Source organism: Canis lupus, chromosome 25 (genome assembly GCF_011100685.1).
Source record: "Canis lupus familiaris isolate Mischka breed German Shepherd chromosome 25, alternate assembly UU_Cfam_GSD_1.0, whole genome shotgun sequence".
NCBI classification, from domain to species: Eukaryota; Metazoa; Chordata; class Mammalia; order Carnivora; family Canidae; genus Canis; species Canis lupus.
Genome location: NC_049246.1, coordinates 35,154,002 through 35,172,781, shown reverse-complemented (window position 1 = coordinate 35,172,781; position 18,780 = coordinate 35,154,002). Strand labels below are relative to the sequence as shown.

General features: G+C 41.5%; 1 long non-coding RNA gene across 2 annotated transcripts in view; it reads right to left on the bottom strand.

The window, feature by feature from the left end:
- Positions 1–18,780, bottom strand: part of LOC111092313 — a 22,613-nt gene extending 3,833 nt beyond the window's left edge. The window contains exons 1-4 of one of the 2 annotated variants that reach the window (XR_005378688.1): positions 18,666–18,780; positions 18,382–18,569; positions 17,060–17,157; positions 787–922 (exon numbers count right to left, since the gene is read on the bottom strand). This is a non-coding gene — a long non-coding RNA (uncharacterized LOC111092313). The remainder of the gene's footprint in view (positions 1–786; positions 923–17,059; positions 17,158–18,381; positions 18,570–18,665) is intronic. The other variant, XR_005378687.1, reaches the window with a different exon arrangement.

Below are 18,780 nucleotides of genomic sequence, written 5' to 3'. Positions count from 1 at the left end.
CTAAGGCTTTGCCATTGCATTCTGCTTTTGAAGAAATCGAAATGTGATCTTAGCCGTGTATTATGGGCATGTGTAGTTTCCATGGAATGCTAATTAGTGGAACCCTACTCAAAGAAAAGGACTTGTCCCTACACCAAAAGACCAGTGGGTAAATATCCCATTTCTAAGTGTCAAGTTAAAATATTTGAAATAGCCATGTTTCTTTCATTAAAAATGTTCCCTCAAAGTATCAGTTAAAATTAGATTCAGGTATGAGAAATGGCTCTCCCCCTCCCCCCAAAAAAAGCAATTGTTTAAACAGATAGAATTTTATTTCTCTCTTGTAAAACTTTAAAGATGCACCGTCTGAGCTGGTATGGTAGCTCACTGCCACAAAGCCCTAAGGGCCTATGGTTCCTTCAGCCTATCTCCCTATGGTGCCTGGGTGTGGATCTCATCCTCATGTTCTAAGCAGAAGAGCAGAGCTCTAGTCATTGCATCCCCACCCCAGGCAACCAGATAAAAGAAAAGTTCATGCCCCCCCCCCTTGCAAAATGACAGGTATGTATATGTATCATATCTCCTTTTAGGGAGGTTCCTGGGAGCAGTCTCATAATATTGATGATTATATATCTTTGTCCAAAAAGTAAAGACATAGTCACCTCTGGGCTTAAAGGAGACCAAGTAATGTGGTCTTCATCTTGAATAAACATATGCCTTTCTAAGATTCAAGGTTCATGATCACGGAAGAAGGAAACAAGATATTGTGGAATGATGAGCAACCTCGGTCACATCTATTTAACTTACTGTAATAATAACTGAACAGGGAAACCTTGGGTGACTCAGTTGGTTAAGCATCCAATTCTTAGTCTCAGCTCAGGTCTTGATCTCATGGTCATAAATTCAAGCTCCATGCTGGGCTCCATGCTGGATGTGGAGTGCACTTAAAAAAAAAAAAAATTATAACTGAATGGCTGCTAGTCCTAGTTGTGCCAGGGAAGAGCTTCCAAGGCACGTCACTTACGTAAGCAAACCCTCAATTGCGTGTGTGGATATCACATGTAGTCATTATAACTACTTCCTTGCATACAGTCTTTGTGCCCTTGCCCTTTCTCTCCTGTCTTATTAATTGGACAAAATCCCACTTTTAGGTAAATCTAAATCTCTGCCTATACTGCATTTCCGCTGAGAGCTTAAACTTGGCTGGAGAAACACCCAGCCAAAGCTGATGGTCTCATTTTAAGACCAATAGTCTACATTTTCCTTGTCTATTTACTTTTCCTCACTCCTGAGAGTGTACAGCTAACCCCTATTCCTGCGTCCTCAAACATGCAACACCTCTCCCCTTCTCACTCTTAGCTGACGACCCTGCTTCTTACTGCACTAAGAAAGTAGAAGCACTTAGAACACATGTTCTCTCTACAGCATCCACAGGTCTATTTGCATCTGTGTCCAGGGGTACAGCCTTGCCTCCTGTTACTACGGATGGACTGTCTTGCCTCTCCCTGAGACCAGACCCTTCCCTGGGGCACTAGATTCCATCCCCTCTTCCCTATTCCAAGGATGTTGCTCCAGCAACGCCCCTAACACAGCACTCCAATTTTCTGCTCTATTAGATCAGTTTCACAGGATATATATAGGCTCTTATGATCCATCTTGAAAACAACAAATTTTCCTTCAAGGTCGAGTTGGCCTCTACTTAATCTTTTTCTCTGCTTCCCTTTGCAGTAAAATTTCTTGAGAGTTGTCTTTACTTGTCTCCAGTTGCTCTCATTCATTCCCTCTTGAACTCATTCCAAACAGCTCAAGGTCACCAGTGACGTCTTTACTGAACAATAGTAAATTTGCAATCCTTACTTGATGGAATCCGGAATTCATTACCACATGTGACACAGTTGAGCACTCCTTCCTTCCTTAAGTACCTTCTTTTCTTGGTTCGGGGTCACTACCCTCACATTGGACGTGCTCCTCATCCTTCCCAGTACTGCCCCATCTCCATACCTCCAAACCTTTAGAGGGTTTCTCCTGTCCTCTCATTCCCTCAGCAATCACATCTGGAATTGGCTTTAAACTCTCTCTGTTTATGACTTTCAATTTATTGTCGACAGTTGGATCTCTCCTGTCTCCCAGTCTTACATCCAACTGCCTACCCTCCCATCTCTTTTTGTATGTCAACTAGGCCGCTCAACCCTAAGCACCAATTTTGGGGAAATATAAGGAGCAAGAAACTTGTTAAAATAAGCCATGAGAGGGATCCCTGGGTGGCGCAGCGGTTTGGCGCCTGCCTTTGGCCCAGGGCGCAATCCTGGAGCCCCGGGATCGAATCCCACGTCAGGCTCCCGGTGCATGGAGCCTGCTTCTCCCTCTGCCTATGTCTCTGCCTCTCTCTCTCTCTCTCTCTCTCTGTGTGACTATCATAAATTAAAAAAAAAAAAAAAAAAAGCCATGAGAGTCCAGCCAGCAAAGACTTGATTGTGTCTACAGGACAAATTACTCTGTTTCTTCAACAAACAAGTTGTAAGGGGTAAAAGGGAAGAATGAAGGAGGACCCTAGAGGTTAAAAAATTTTAAATGGAATGTCAATCAGTTATGTGATGTATGGATCTGATCTAATAGAGATTATGAGAACTGCAATAACTTCTCAAAACGAAGACTTCCTGCCCTAAGTAAAAATCTTGACCAAACTTCAGCATGGCTTCTAGCAGCTTAAGGCCTCACCCCCAGGACAACCCAGTCCTTCCTAAGTTCCTGTTCGGAAAAACTCAGAGCTGTCAAAAAAAAAAAAAAAAAAAAAATGCTATTTGTCGTAGCAAACACCTGACATCGACTCCACCTCATTTTCTTCGAGTACTCACTAAAAAGGGCTTGCAATTGTAAATCCTTCCTGGTCCCTTTGAGAGTTATGTATATCCTCTATAACTCCCAAATATCTGTCTCAAGAAAGCCATTTCTTTGAAGTCTAATCAGAAAGGAGAAGTCTTTGGTCTCCCTGTCTCTGGGAGGATAGAATCCTAACTTCCCTAACTGCCAGCTAGCTGACACTGCTGCCCTAATCACATTTACAGTGACCAACTCTTTGTAATTTTCAGCATGAGGCCCTGCTCTACCCCCCTGCCTCCATTCTCCCTTTAAAATGCCCTGTGGTCTCTTCACAAATCAGAATGGAGCTCAGCTCTTTCCTACTGTCAGTAGTTACCGAATAAAATCTGTTTTCACTGCTTTAATACCCAGCTTTATATTTGATTTTTTTTTAAGATTTTATTTATGTATTTTTGAGAGAGCACAAGAGGAAGAGCAGAAGCAGAGGGGAAAGGGCAGAGGGAGGAAGAAAAGCAGGCTCCCGCTGAGCAGGGAGGACCTGAGCTAAAGGCAGGATCCCAGGACCCTGGGATCATGACCTGAGCTGAAGGCAGACACTTAACTGAGCCACCCAGATGCCCCTATCTTTGACATTTCTAACAAATGTGTTAAAAAAAAAAAAAAAAAAAAAACTCATGAGGTAATCTTGTATACCTATATATTGACTAGATATGTGATAATATTAAATATTGTTAGTTTTTTTAAGCTATGATAATGGTGTTATGCTTCTGTTTTTCAAAATCTTACTTAAAAAGAATTTATCTGGAATGTTATCACTTCTCACCACACTTGCAGCATTATCACTCTTGACCAAACTAGCATCCTCTTTTGTGGGATTTTTATGACTGCCTCTTGAACAATCTGCTTGCCTCTGCACTGCACCCCCACCCTACCCCACCCCACCACCAGTCTGTTCTCAACACACAGCCAGAGAGATCCTGGTAAAATGTGCCATATCATGCTACATTTATTTCTACCTCATTCTGAGTTAAAGCCAAGTCTGTTCAACCTGCCAAGACCTCATGGATCCTCGCGTTTCCTCTGTGATCTCAATCAACTCCAGCTGCACAGGCCTTGCTACTTTTGAAACAAAGCTGGCAGACTCCAGCTTTAGGGTCTTGGTGTTATTTCGCCCCTGCCTAGAACCCACCTCCCTGGATCTCTTCACCTCCCATATCCTCAATCCTTCAGGTTGCTGAGACTAAGTAACCTTACCTCACTACAGAAATTAGCAAGGCCCCACCCCTGACACTCCCAGTGCCCCTTTTCCTGATTCCTTTTTTCCATAGCATCTACCACCCTCGGACATGTTTTTATTTCCTTTTTTTTTTTTTTTTTTTTTTGGCCTGATACTCCCCCCTAGAACGTAAGCTATGTGACAGTAGAAACTGTTTTGTTCATTACTGTATCCCCAGAACTTGAAATAGTTCCTTGCGCATAACAGGCACCAAATGAATGTTTGTTGAAAGAAGGAAAAAATGGCTATTACTAATGTAGGTTGTATGTGCTAAAGAATTATTCCACATTTCTGAGCAATTGCAAGAAAGTACTTTGCAAGTCTCACTTCCTCCCAAGGGAAGAATGTCCCTCACTTTTCTGGAGAGAAGAAAGGATCTCATTGACCTTGTGGGCAGAGCTTTGGGCCAAGTCAATGTACTGTTCCAGTGGCTTTCACTACTGCGTGTGTAATTGGCATTTGTGTTTTCCATGAACGCACTGTGAATGCTCATAAATGTCCAAAGGGATTAGATCAATTGGGAATTCTGCATCAGAGAAGTGCTAGCATTTTGGGGACTCCACAACCTTATGACCCCTTTAAGCTAAAAGTCTCTCTGATTGATCAATTTCCTGATTGATCACTTTCCAGGGAGGCTGCCTCCACCAGGAGTTGCCTCCCTCCTGTGGCTAAGAGGTACACCTCTTTTGAAAAGCAGCTCTTAGTATCTCTTGGGTTCTTGTCAGATCTGAACACCTGATAGTGCTAAAACACACTCCCATCGAGGCCTTGTGACTGTTATCCTGAGAGGGTAGGTTAACTTATTAGACTCAACAACTAATAATGTGGGAAGGGACCTGACGAGCCTCACTTGTCTGATGGAAATGGTATATTCAAGTCTGCAGCTGCCTGGCCTTGGTGGCATTTTCAGCTTTACATGAAGAAGAGGCAGCTCTCCCTTTGGAGGAAAGGTTATCCTCCACTCCATAGCTGAAGCAAAGCCATTTGCTCAGCAGGGCTCTCAATCCACAGAGCTTCCCCTAAATGCCTGGGTCCAGTGCGCTGATGGTCTGGCTCAGCTGAAACCCGTCGTGTCCACTGGGCTGCTGTGGCTGGTCAGCGTCGGTGCCAGATACGTGGAATGGAAAACAGATGTGCTCACTCCTCTCCGTGGTCAGAACTCAAAGCCATCCTCACAGCTCCAGCCAGTGCTCCCTGATGAACCTTGTTACATTTTTTTACTGCCTCTTGGGCCGTTGACAATGTCCTAGCTGTTTGGTCTGCCACTTGGAAAACTACAGACTGGCAGATTCTTCCCTCTTTGGGAGCATGAACCATGGAAACAAATCATGGCTACTGATGGAACTGTTTGGGTCACTCGTGTACGTGCTCATGATGAGGGCCCATCATCTGAGACCAACCCAAGTCAAGCTGCAGATCCAGCCTGCATGGCTCAGATAGCCACTTTGCTGCCTGGACCCATCATTAAACCAGACATGCAGCACACCCACAGGCTTAGACTGGGCATTGGGTAAAGACTATTTCAGATGCACTGGCCATTACTGCATGCCAGGCCCGCCACTCATGATAAAAGTTGAACTGTTTGTCTCTTGGAAAGGGAGGCCCCCTTGCACAGGGTGAGGCAGTTGAGTCCATGGGACATTTGATCCCCTCCTGGGGCTACTGGTAGTGGCTCACCACTGTTGATCATTTTTCAGGCTGTAATATTGCCTCCATGTTGAGTCTAGCTCCTTGTAGCACTTGAAACTGTTTTTGTTGTATTTCTGGCTTTCCGGATATTTGCAGTCTGACCACGATGCATCTTTGACTGCAGTGGGCTGTCAAGCTGCTCAAGGTATTCGATGGACCTTCCTACTATCCACCATCCACAGGCGTCTGGGATTGTGGAGCCTTGGAATGCATTCTTCAAAAATCAACTCAAAATGATTTCTGACCCTTCCTCCATCAGCTCCTCCTGGTTCAGGTGTGTTAGTAAGGCAGTGTGTTCACTAAATTTGACTGTTTTAGAAAGCAATAATTTCTTCTTGGCCACTCCCTGATACTAATCAGGATGAAAAGGTGGCATGTTATACAGACCTGTTTTGAGAATTTAAGATTCCCTGGTACATGCAACGTTTCTTTCTTTCTCCCAAAGGCAACCCCAGCAGACCTGGTAGCTTCATCCTCTGCTGGCTGCCCAGACACAAGGGAGCCTATGAGATTCACATTTAATGCTGATTATCAAGTTTTTTAAAATATTAACTTGTGGGACACTTGGGTGGATCAGTGGTTTGAGTGCCTGCCTTTGGCTCGCGTTGATCCCAGGTTCCTGGGATCGAGTCCCACATTGGGCTCCCTGCATGGAGCCTGCTTCTCCTCCCTCTGCCTGTGTCTCTGCCTCTCTTTCTGTGTCTCTCATGAATAAATAAAATCTTAAAAATAAAATAAAAATATTAACTTGTTATACAGTTTATTAACATTTACACTATTAAGGAATATCAAGTATGACAATCTGATTTTGATTTTTCCCTCCAAGAATTTTGTGCCCCAAACTAAACAATTCTGTGTGAGACCCAGACCACCACACACCAGCATGCTGTAGTAGCAAGCCTATGGACCACCAGATAATATTTTAAATATTAAAGGGAAGCACAGGGATCCCTGGGTGGCGCAGCGGTTTGGCGCCTGCCTTTGGCCCAGGGCGCGATCCTGGAGACCCGGGATCGAATCCCACATCGGGCTCCCGGTACATGGAGCCTGCTTCTCCCTCTGCCTGTGTCTCTGCCTCTTCTCTCTCTCTCTGTGTGACTATCATAAATAAATAAAAAAAAATTAAAAAAAAAAAAATAAATAAAGGGAAGCACAGTGATATTCGACATCTGAGGGAAACTGTGTGAACTACTAGTACAAGGTGGATTGTGCTTCCAACATGGGATATTATCCTATTAATAATGTCATAGTGGGATCCCTGGGTGGTGCAGCGGTTTGGCGCCTGCCTTTGAACCAGGGCGCGATCCTGGAGACCCGGGATCGAATCCCACATTGGGCTCCCGGTGCATGGAGCCTGCTTCTCCCTCTGCCTATGTCTCTGCCTCTCTCTCTTTCTCTCTCTGTGACTGTCATAAATAAATAAAAATAAAAAAAATAATGTCATAGCATTGCAAAGTTGGATTTTCTGCAGTTGCTGTGATAAAAAGCACTTACTGGGTGAACATCAATGTGGAATCAACGAGCATGGCAGTACCCAGTCTGATGCCAAGGTTTGAGAACTCATACAGCACCTAGCACATCCCATTAGCAAGTAATGATAGTTACTTAAAAATAGAATAACAGTATTATTTTTCTTTCAATTTATGTGTATTATTTTTTCAAATGGCTATACAGCGGTGACAACATAAATATGTATTAAGATATCTGGACCTGATAAATTAATAATGGGATCGTTAGGTGTTTCCTTTGTCCCGAGTTGATGTGAAAGAAATTATTCAGGCACTAGGAACAGAACTGCTTAAATTTTTTAAAAACACCTTTGTCCCTCTTGTACTTGATCCTTCTGGACAAATGGTCTGGATGTGACAAATAGTAAGTTTATAGTTACTGGAATGGAACAGAGTGGAGGGAGAATAATGAATTAGGCACCAGGGAGGGAGCACTTCAGTCCCCTGGAAGGTGTAGGAGAGGGTAGGATGTTAATCATCTTTGTCTTCCAGAACTGCCTCTCGACCTTCCCCATAAAGGAAAGCACCCTGCTTCGCGCCACCTGTTGCAAGCCCTTGACACTGAACTGACTGCTGAGGTGGCCTTCTGTTCCATCACCATTCTCTTCCATCTTAGCTAGGGTCTATCAGAAAAAGCAGAAGCAGGTCCTAGTTTCTGCCCCTTCCACACAAAACACCCATCAGCACCTCTGGATATCACCATCATTCCCCTAGTCATTGATCAGTCATTTCATTGAATGGATGGACAAATGCCACTTGGTTGGTGGTGTAGACAGGTAAAGACTGACTGACCCCTAGCAGTCCTTCCAAAAACAAGGGCTAGACTCAATTCTTGGAAGAACACTAAGACCCAGAAGGATCACACAGAAGGATCACAATCCTGCGGGGAGGACACAGTGGAGATAGTGTCAACCCATACCCCTGACTGATATAGGGTCCTACTTGGGGGCCCAGCAATTGTAAATCATGCTGTTTTTTTTTGTTTGTTTGTTTTTTCCAGGAGCACCATGAACACCTTTGGTACATGGAAGCCAGGCATTAACTTGCCTGCTTCTCCAAATCATGGTGACTTGCACTTTATGGTGAGTGATAAGACACCATAAGAACACCAGTAGATCATGTGGCTCTTAGATCTCTGCAGATTCCTTCAGAATGAGGCTATTCTTTATTACTTGGAGATAACTAGCTTGTTATTTGTATGGATTCTGTGGGGAGTTATCCTCACAATAGGAGTTGTCCTGTGAGAGGAAGTGCTATGAAATTTGTCTCTGAATTTAGCTGAAGTGATCAATGATACCACCTTGACCCTGGAAGGTATTCAGATCAGAACCCTGTCTTTCCAGTTCTTGACAAAAGTTCTGTTAGAATAGCACCTGCTACATAATAAACTCTATATGAATATTTGTTAAACAACAAGTACATAAAACCAATAAAGCCTGTGATCTGTGTTATTCCAGTTTTCTCTAACCTTCCTGAATTTTTTTGGTTTGCTTGTTCAATTACTGAGAGATGTATATTGTCAACTTCCAGTTTGTTGGTGGATTTTTCTATTTCTCTTTGTGTTCATCAGTTCTTGTTTTACATATTTTGATGCTGTTATTAAGTGTATATAAATTGAGAATTGTTAAAACTCCAGAATCCTTCATCATTAATTGACCCACTTTTTCTCTAATAATACTTTTGCTTTAATAATACTTTTGCTTTAAAGTTATTTTGTGTGAAGTTGATACAGCAGCACCAACTTTTTTCTTTTTTTTTAGCATTTGACTTTCAGGCTTTCTCTATTATTATGTTTTATGTCAATCTCTAATATTAATCAAATGCTGTATCACTGGATTTTGTATTTTAAATCTAGCCTAATAATCTTTGCATTTGGAAAGTTAAGTTCATTTATATTTGTCATCATTACTAATACTGTTCGATTTATTTCTACCACGTATTTTGTGCCTTCTCTTTGTCCAGATTTTTCTGTGATTTATTTTTTTTCTTTCTTGACTTTTTGTTTGGATTGATTTTTTTTCTCCTTTTTCCTCATACTTATTGGGAATTTATGCATTTTATTTCTTTCTTAAAATAGGACTAGCACATGATCCATAAGATCCAGCAATTCCATATACATACATATATATTATTCAAATATAAAAAAAGAAGTCCTGCCATTTGTGATGACATGGATGGAATTGGAGGGTATTATGCTAAATGAAATAAGTCAGACAGAGAAAGACAAATACCATACGATCTCACATGTGCAATCTAAAAAATAAGCAAAGGGCCTGGGTGGCTCATTTGGTTAACTGTCTACCTTCAGCTCAGGTCATGATCCCAGGATCCTGGGATTGAGCCCCACATCAGGCTCCCTGCTCATTGGAAAGTCTGCTTCTCCCTCTCCCTCTGCCACTTCCCCTGCTGTGCTCTCTCTCAAATAAATAAGTAAAATCTTTAAAAACAAACAAAATAGGCTCATAGATACAGAGAACAGATGTGATTGCCAGAGGCAGAGGGGTTGGTGGTTAGGAGAAATGGATGAAGAGTGTCAAAATGTACAAACTTCAAATTATCAAATAAATAAGTCATGGGATGTACAATATTCTGATTATAGTTAATAATACTGTATTGCATATTTGAAAGTTGCTAAGAAAGTAAATCTTAAGTTCTCATCACAAGAAAGAGAAATTATTTTTTGTGATTATGTAAGGTGACAAATGTTAGACATTGTGTAATCATTTCAGTGTCTACAAATATCAAATCATTATGTTGTACACCTGAAATTAATATAATGTTTTATGTCAATTATACCCCAATTTTTAATTAAAATTTAAATTGTATGTTAATTATACTTCAATAAAAATATTATTATTATTATTATTTAAATATTTAATTTATTTATTCATGAGAGAGACACAGGCAGAGGGAGAAGCAGGCTCTCTGCAGGGAGCCTGATGTGGTACTTGATCCCGGTACCCCAGGATCATGCCCTGAGCTGAAGGGGATGGATGCTCAACTGCTGAGCTACCCTGGTGTCCCGTTATTTTTTTTTAGAGAGAGAGAGAGTATGCAGGGTAGGGGAGAAGTACAGAGGGAGAGAGAGAGAATCTTAAGCAGGCTCCATGCAGGATCTTATGACCCTGGGATCATGACGTGAGCCAAAATCAAGAGTCAGACACTTAACTGAGCCACCCAGGCACCCCCAATAAAAAATATTTTTTAAAAATTTAATATGCATACTTACAGAGTGCAGAATTATTATTACCCTCCTCCAGAATTTTATAATGCTTTCATTCTAATTACCTCTCTCTTGATTTATATGTTATTTTTCTTAACCTTCTGGCTCTACTTTTTTTTTTAAACTTCACTGTATTGGACCCCTCTATGCCTCATTACAGATCCTCTCAGCTTTCTCTCTCCTTATATAGCCAGCTTTGTGGTGATCATCTCTGTGGGCACTCACCAGGTCTACACAGATTGAATCTGATAATGTCTAGCTTCAGGCTTGTCCTCTGCATCTCCTGCCTATCCTGAGGCATCTGTGTTGATGCCAAGAAATAGAAGAGCACGGAAACCATGGTGCACCTAGAATATATAAGGCTCTTTGAGGTGAGCCTTCAACCAAGGGAAAGGAGAGAATCAATGGATACGTGCATCCCACTTGCTTTCCCCGGGAACATTCTCCAGGATAAGTAGTCGCGATATGTACTTCATATGGTTTCTCAAATGGTCCTGAGTGATGGAGCAACCAGACCTTTGTAGCTGTGGCCAAATTAATCATATATCCTTGAATGAATTCTCCTACCCTACATCATTCCTACATCCCTCACTCTTGTTCCCTGGGATCACACACACACCAGTAAAATCCTTGCACTTAAACTTATCTTAGACTCTGCCTTCTGAGGAATCGATGTTGAGCTACCCACATTGTTATTACTATTTTATTTAGCCAAGTACTTTACTTATGATTCTTTTTTCATCTCAAATTTTTCCTCTGGGGTCATTTTTCTTCATTTTAGTGTTTTGTTGGAGGTAAATCTCTCTTTTATATTTGTCTCATGTTTAACTTTCTCTTGTTCTGGAAAGAAAATTTCACTAGGTATGCAATTTCTAGGTTGACAACGATTTGTTCTTGTTGTTTTCCTTTAACTTTTTGGGCTTGTGGTTATATTATACCACTGTCTTCCAGGCTTTTTCTATTGAGCCAATTTTCTTTCATTTGTAGGGAATGTGTTTTGTCTTTTTTATTTTTATTTCTTTGCCGGGGGTTGGGGGTATGTGTTTCTTCTTAGATCTTTTCTTTGGCTTTGATATTGTGCAGTACAACTATGATGTTATGTGTAGATTTTTACTTTTCTGTTTGAGATTCCTTGGGCTTTCTGATTCTAAAGATTTGTATCCATCAATTCTGAAGAATTCTCAGCCATTTAACTCTTTAAATATTCTCTTTCCTCTTTATTTTTTTTTAAGATTTTATTTATTCATGAGAGACAGAGAGAGAGGCAGAGACACAGGCAGAGGGAGAAGCAGGCTCCATGTAGGGAGACCAATGTGGGACTCGATCCTGGGACTCCGGGATCATGCCCTGAGCTGAAGGCGGATGCTCAACCACTGAACCACCCAGGCATCCCTCTGCTTGTTTCCTAATGTGTATATTTTAAAACAGCTTTTTAAGGTGTATGTTACATATCATCAAATTGATCCTATTCAAGTTTACAATTCAATAATTTTTGGTAAATTTATCGAGTAGTACAGACATCACTATGAATCAATTTTAGAACATTTTCATCACCTTAATGAGATCCCTTAGGTCCATTAATACTTACTCCCAGCCGTAGGCAACTGCTATTCTACGCTCTACCTCTACCCATTCGTCTTTTCTAGACTTCTCATATAAATGGAATCATACAATATGTGGTGTGATTCACTTAATGTTTTTGAGGTTCATCCATGGCATATAGCATAGTTTGTTCCTTTTTACTGCTGAATTTATCCATTGTTTAGATATTCCACATTTTGTTTATCCATTCATTCACCAGCTGATGGATATTTAGGTTGTTTTTAAGGTCTGTTTCTCATCAGTAATGCTGCTAGGAACATTTGCATGCATGCTTTGTGTGGACATATGTTTTCATTTCTCTTAGGTAGTTACCAAGAAGTAGAATTTTTGATTCTTACAGTAATTTTTGTTAAAATTTTTGAGAAACTGCCAAATGTTTTCCTAAGTGACCACACCACTTTACATTCCCAGGAGCAATGTATTACAGTTCTGGTTTTGCCACATCTGTTTTGTGTCAGTCTTAGCCTATTGATAGTGGTGCTATCAGCTAGGAATGCCTGGGGGCACTCACCTGGCATTTATTGTACTACTTGTGGCAAGCCCCCACAGACATTTCCCTGACCAGAGCCAATGTTTTGACTGGACCAACCTTTATGGTTCTTAGGATTGTAAGACCCATCTCAGCAACAACCACTGGGGGACTTTGAAAAAAAACAAAGCTTATTACTCACAAATCCTGGAGGGTACACAGCATGCCTGAGGGCCACACAGCAAGGTCAAGAGAAGAGAAAGGAAGGAGAGAGATGGGGTAGGCGTGGGAACCTGGCATTCTGCCTTTATTAGGATCTAGGGTGGGGTGCTGGGGTTTTGTGGGTTTGCTCTTTATTTGATGAATTTAAAACATAGGAGTATGGGGTGTCTGGCTAGCTCAGTGGAGTGTGAGACTCTTGATCTCAGGGTTGTGAGTTTGAGCCCCACACTGGGTATAGAGATTACTTAAAATCTTAGGGGTGCCTGAGTGGCTCAATCAGTTAAGTGTCTGCCTTCAGCTCAGGTTATGATCCCAGGCTCCTGGGATCAAGCTCCACTTCAGGCTCCCTGGTCAGTGGGAATTCTGCTTCTCCCTCTCCCTCTCCCTCTGCCCCTCCCTCTGGCTTGTGCTCTCTCTCATTCACACTCTAAAATAAATAAATAAAATCTTTTTCATGGGGATCCCTGGGTGGCTCAGCAGTTTGGCACTTGCCTTTGGCCCAGGGCGCAGTCCTGGGGTCCCGGGATCGAGTCCCGCATCGGGCTCCTGGCATGGAGCCTGCTTCTCCCTCCTCCTGTGTCTCTGCCTCTCTCTCTATCATGAATTAAAAAAATAAAATCTTTTTCAAAAAATTAAAAAACAACAAAACAGAAGAGCAGAAAATAAGGTGTGGGAAGGGAAAAGTGGAGGCATTTAAGAAATCATAGTTCTACAATGTTTTCTTTTTAAAGATTTTACTTATTTATTCATGAGACACAGAAAGAGAGAGGCAGAGACATAGGCAGAGGGAGAAGCAGGTTCCATACAGGGAACCTAACGTGGAACTAGATCCCAGTACTCCAGGACTACACCCTGAGCTGAAAGCAGATGCGCTTAACCGCTGAGCTACCCAGTTGTCCCTCCATAAGGCTTTCTAAAGGGGAACTTCATGGATGGAGTTGGCTGGCTCCTTACCTAGTTGTTTAGGTGGTAATATGTTTGTTTGAGAAGCATGTCTTTGAAATGGGCACCTCAACAATCAAAAGCTTAATGTCAGGCACTGCACTTACACTTCAACATCCTTGTTGACATTTATTATTGTATTAGTCAGCTAGGGCTGCCCTGGCAAAATACAAATAGGAGGGGTGGTGAGGGTGGTGCTTCTTTCATCCAGTCTATTTATTTCTCACAGATTTGGAGGTGTAGAAGTTTGCAATCAAGGGGCACCTGAGTGGCTGAGTAGGTTAAGCAGCCTGCTCTTGACTTTGGCCCAGGTCATGATCTCAGGGTCCTGGGATTGAGCCCCATGCCAACTTTGTGCTCAGTGTCTGCTGGTGATTCTTTCTCTCCCTCTGCCCCTGCCCCCTCATGTGCTCTCTCTTTCTCAAATAACTCTTTTTAAAATTTATTTTTATTTTTTAGAAGAATTTTATTTTTTATTTATTTATTTATTTATTTATTTATTTATGAATGAGAGAAAGAGAGAGAGTGCACACAGAGGGAAAGGGAGAAGCAGACTCCCCGCTGAGCAGAGACCTGGACACGGGGCTCCAACCCAGGACTCTGAGATCACGATCTGAGCCGAAGGCAGATGCTTAACCAACTGGGCCACTCAGGTGCTCCTCAAATAAATAAATCCTTAAAAAAAAAAAAAAAAGAAGGAAAGAAAGAAGTCCATGATCAAAGTGCTGGCAAACTCAGTTTCTGGTGGGAGCCTTCCTTGACTTATAGACAGCCACCTTCTTGCTGTGTCCTCACAGGGCCTTTCCTCTTTGCTCACATGGAGAGAAAAAAGATCTCTGGTGTCTCTTCCTCTTCTTAATCTTATCAGAATAGGGCCCCTATCCTTATGACTTCATTTAACCTTAATTACCTCTGTCCTGTCTCCAAATGCAGTGACATTCGGAGTCAGGCTTCAACATATGAATCTAGGGAGAGCAAAATTCAGTCCATAATTTCTGCCCTGTGGATTCCCAACATTTATGTCCTTCTCGCAGGCAAAATACATTCACTTCATCTCAGTATCCCTCCCCCAAGGTTTTAACCCATTCTAGCATTAACCCCAGTCCAAAGTCTCATCAGGATATTATCTAATCAGATATAGGTGACAACTGATGTTTGATTCATATTCCTCTCCAGCTGTGAACCTTGAAGAAGAAACAGCTTTGCCTCCCAGGCTGTGGTGGGAGTGCCAGTCCTGATGATCTCTGAGCCACCTTTGGGGTTATTCTTCCCTCTTCTTAAAGGATAAAGCATGCTGAATAGCTCTATTGTCCTGTCTTCTAGAGTCCCAGAAATCCAAAAGCCTTCCTTTCATCCAGTCTCTTCCTTTTGGTCCAAACTGGCAGTGTCTCTGCTGGTATAATCCTATCTTTACTCCTAGCTTCTGCTGAGATAGCTGATTATCCCCATGGTTAATCATAGATAATCTCCTAATGGGGTGGATCATCTAGCTACACCCTTGATGTTCTCTCTAGAACAAGCTTTCTCATTTTTGCAATATGGATAGGTTGAGAACTTTCCAAGTCTTCAAGTTTTGGTTCCTTTTTGCTTAATTTTATCTTTTTTAAATCTCTTTCCTCTCACAACTTACTAGAAGCAGGAAGGAGAAGCCAGGTCTCACTTTCAACATTTTGCTTAGAAATCTCAACTAAATAAACAAGTTTATTGCTTATGAGTTCAACCTTCTATAAAATACTAGACCACAATTCAGCCAGGTTCTTTGCCACTTTATAACAAAGATCATCTTTCCTTCAGTTTCCATTAACATGGTCCTCATTTCATCTGAGAACTCACCAGAAGCACTTTTATTTTTTTTTAAAGATTTTATTTATTTATTCATGAGAGACACAGAGACATAGACAGAAGGAGAAGCAGGCTTCCTGAGGGAGCCCAATGTGGGACTCGATCCTGGGATGGGGATCACGCCCTGAGCCAAAGGCAGATACTCAACCACTGAGCCACCCAGGCGTCCTGCTGTCTTATTTATTATAGGCATTCTAGAGAATATGAAATGATATCTCATTGTGGTATTATTACACATCCCTAATGACTAATGATATTGAGCATATTTTCACGTGCTTGTTAGCCATTTGTATATCTTTTTTTTTTTCCATTGTATATCTTCTTAGGTAAAAGATCAGTTCAATTATTTACCCTCCACTTTTTTTTAAGTTTTTATTTATTTATTTGAGAGAGCAGGGGCAGGGGGAGGGAGAGGGGCAGAGGGAAAAGCAGAGCCTATCCTCGCTGAGCCTGGGATAGATAGGATTGTGACCTGAGCCCAAGGCAGACAACTGACTGAGCCACCCAGGCACCTCACCCTCCACTTTTTTATTGAGGTGTTTTATCTCCGAATTGAGCCTCATCTGTAATTTTTTATGTGCACTCACGTGTATTTTACATTTAAATTACAAATAACAAAAGAACAGTTCACCCATTTTATTGATCCTAATGTGTTTTGTGATTTATTCATTTTTCTTGTGAGCTCATATTTATGACATTGTTTATGGGAGGTTTGGGGCCAGGTTGAGGCCATATTTCTCCTTGGAGGATCTGTATTTACCTCTATCTGGACCCCAGAGGCACTACTGACATAGGTCTGCTTCCAATTAAATCCTCCCTGTAGTTTCTAGGCCAAATAGGCAATGTAATTTTCTGCCCTTGATCTTGATGTGGCTGTGGTGATTTTATTTTCTGAACAAAAATAATATGGAAATGTGGTCAGAATGGAAGTAGTTATGGGGACAAAGGGCCAGACTATTTGAAGTCATGACTGCCTGGGAAAATCCAGATTGCTTATAGTTACAGGGTCATCCTTACCCTGAGCTTTAAAGCCTGGTAGGGCCAAGTGGACAGAATTTGGCAGTATGAAAATATCATTCATAATTTAATTTTAAATACTTAAAACAGTAGATGTATGCGTGCTGTTTTTAATCAGTATCCTAAAGATGGTTAATTAACAACTGAAGTACCCTGATTGGGAATAGAAACTCCTGGAGAGGTTGATTAGCTTTTTGAAAGATTCTAAGCAGATGCCCATACTTTAGAGAGCTTCAACCATCTTTATCGCCACTCAGCACTGAGATCATATGGATTTTTCTTTGGTGAATAAGTAGTATTTATAACGTATGGATTAGCTAGAAACACTGTTCCGAGACCACCTACTCTTGCATGACAAGATATAGAAAACTAGGGAAACCTAGATCCACCCTTTGTAATGCATATTACCATTACTCTTTGTAATGGTGCTCTTGGTTTATATTCCAAAACTGACGGCCTCAGAACATTACCTGAGAATTACTGTTGTGAAGATCTTCTGAATCCTGCCCCGAAGATACGGTTTCCTGAGCATGGAATGAATCTTTCATGCAAAGTTTGGTCAAAATACCTAAAAGAACAGGGAACTGGGAATTTACCAAGGTTACAAAACAATTTGCATTACTTTTTTGGAGTGCACTTGCTACTGATGTTTGCATGGGCCACAAAATTCTGCCTACTATATACCTTAAAAGAACATAACATTGTAACATTGAAAGGTAGGAAGGTTGTAGAGTAGAAGAACTTAAAATGTAAAACAAATACATCCACAAAGAGTAAAGGTATATTTTGTCAATTAGATCCCTGCTTTGTAAATCGTCCTGCTCCAATACTTTTCAAATACTATTCTTTTTTTTTTTTTTTTTCAAATACTATTCTGATTTGAGGAGAGTCCTTGGATGTATGGATTAAAACAAGGTATGAGATATCTAAGGTTTGGAAAAGCCTTCTGTAGTGCAATTCCATGCAGAGCATTTACATGTCTCTATAGCATCTGCCGTGGTTTCTTGAAGCTTGACCCCAACCACCTCCTAAATCCTGGAGTTGACAAGGGATGTAGTTATTTGCCAAAATATTTGGAAAGAGGGAGAGTTCTATTTCTTTGGGTGAAAATATTCTATAATTGAAAATTAACCACCAACACTTTTATATAGTTGGGAGAAAGCTTTTCTTGGTTTACAGATTCAGATATCAATAAATAATAACAGTGGGGACACCTGCGTGGCTGAGTGGTTGAGTGTCTGCCTTCAGCTCAGGGCATGATGCTAGAGTCCGGGGATCGAGTCCCACATCAGGCACTCTGCCATGGGGCCTGCTTCTCCCTCTGCCTGTATCTCTGCCTCTGTGTGTGTGTGTGTGTGTCTCATGAATAAATAAATAAAATTTTAAAAATTAAAAATAAATAAATAATAACAGTATGCAACATCTATTGCAGGCAATCCTTTCCTTGAGGTACATAATTCATATACATCATCTCATTAATATAAGTACATTTCCATACAACCCTAGGAATGGATGCTTTCATTCCTATTTTATATATAAAGAAAGTGAGGTGCAGGGATCCCTGGGTGGCGCAGCGGTTTGGCGCCTGCCTTTGGCCCAGGGCACGATCCTGGAGACCCGGGATCGAATCCCACGTCGGGCTCCCGGTGCATGGAGCCTGCTTCTCCCTCTGCCTATGTCTCTGCCTCTCTCTCTCTGTGACTATCATAAATAAAAAAAAAAAAATAAAAAAAAAAAAAAGAAAGTGAGGTGCAGAGATCACATAGGTATCTGAATGTAAACTCAAGCTTACCCTTGCCGAGTCTCTACCTATATTCCTATATCCTCTAGCTGGGATGGATGGGGCAAGTCCATTTCATGATGAGCGGGACACCTGGGTGGCTCAGCAGTGGTTGAGCGTCTGCCATTGGCTCAGGTAGTGATCCGGCTCCCTGCATGGAGCCTGCTTCTCCCTCTGCCTGTGTCTCTGCCTCTCTCTCTCTATCATGAATAAATAAATAAATAAATAAATAAATAAATCTTTAAAAAAAAACCTTTTTTTTTTCATTATGAGCCAACTTTTCCTACTGGAGTTACCCGCAGAACAGAGTCGAGACCCTAGAAACAGCATTTAACGCTTAGGCTCACTCCTAACTTCCGGGCCCCCATTTCAAGCACTCTTTGAGGATGAACCCTCTATAGAACGAAGCTG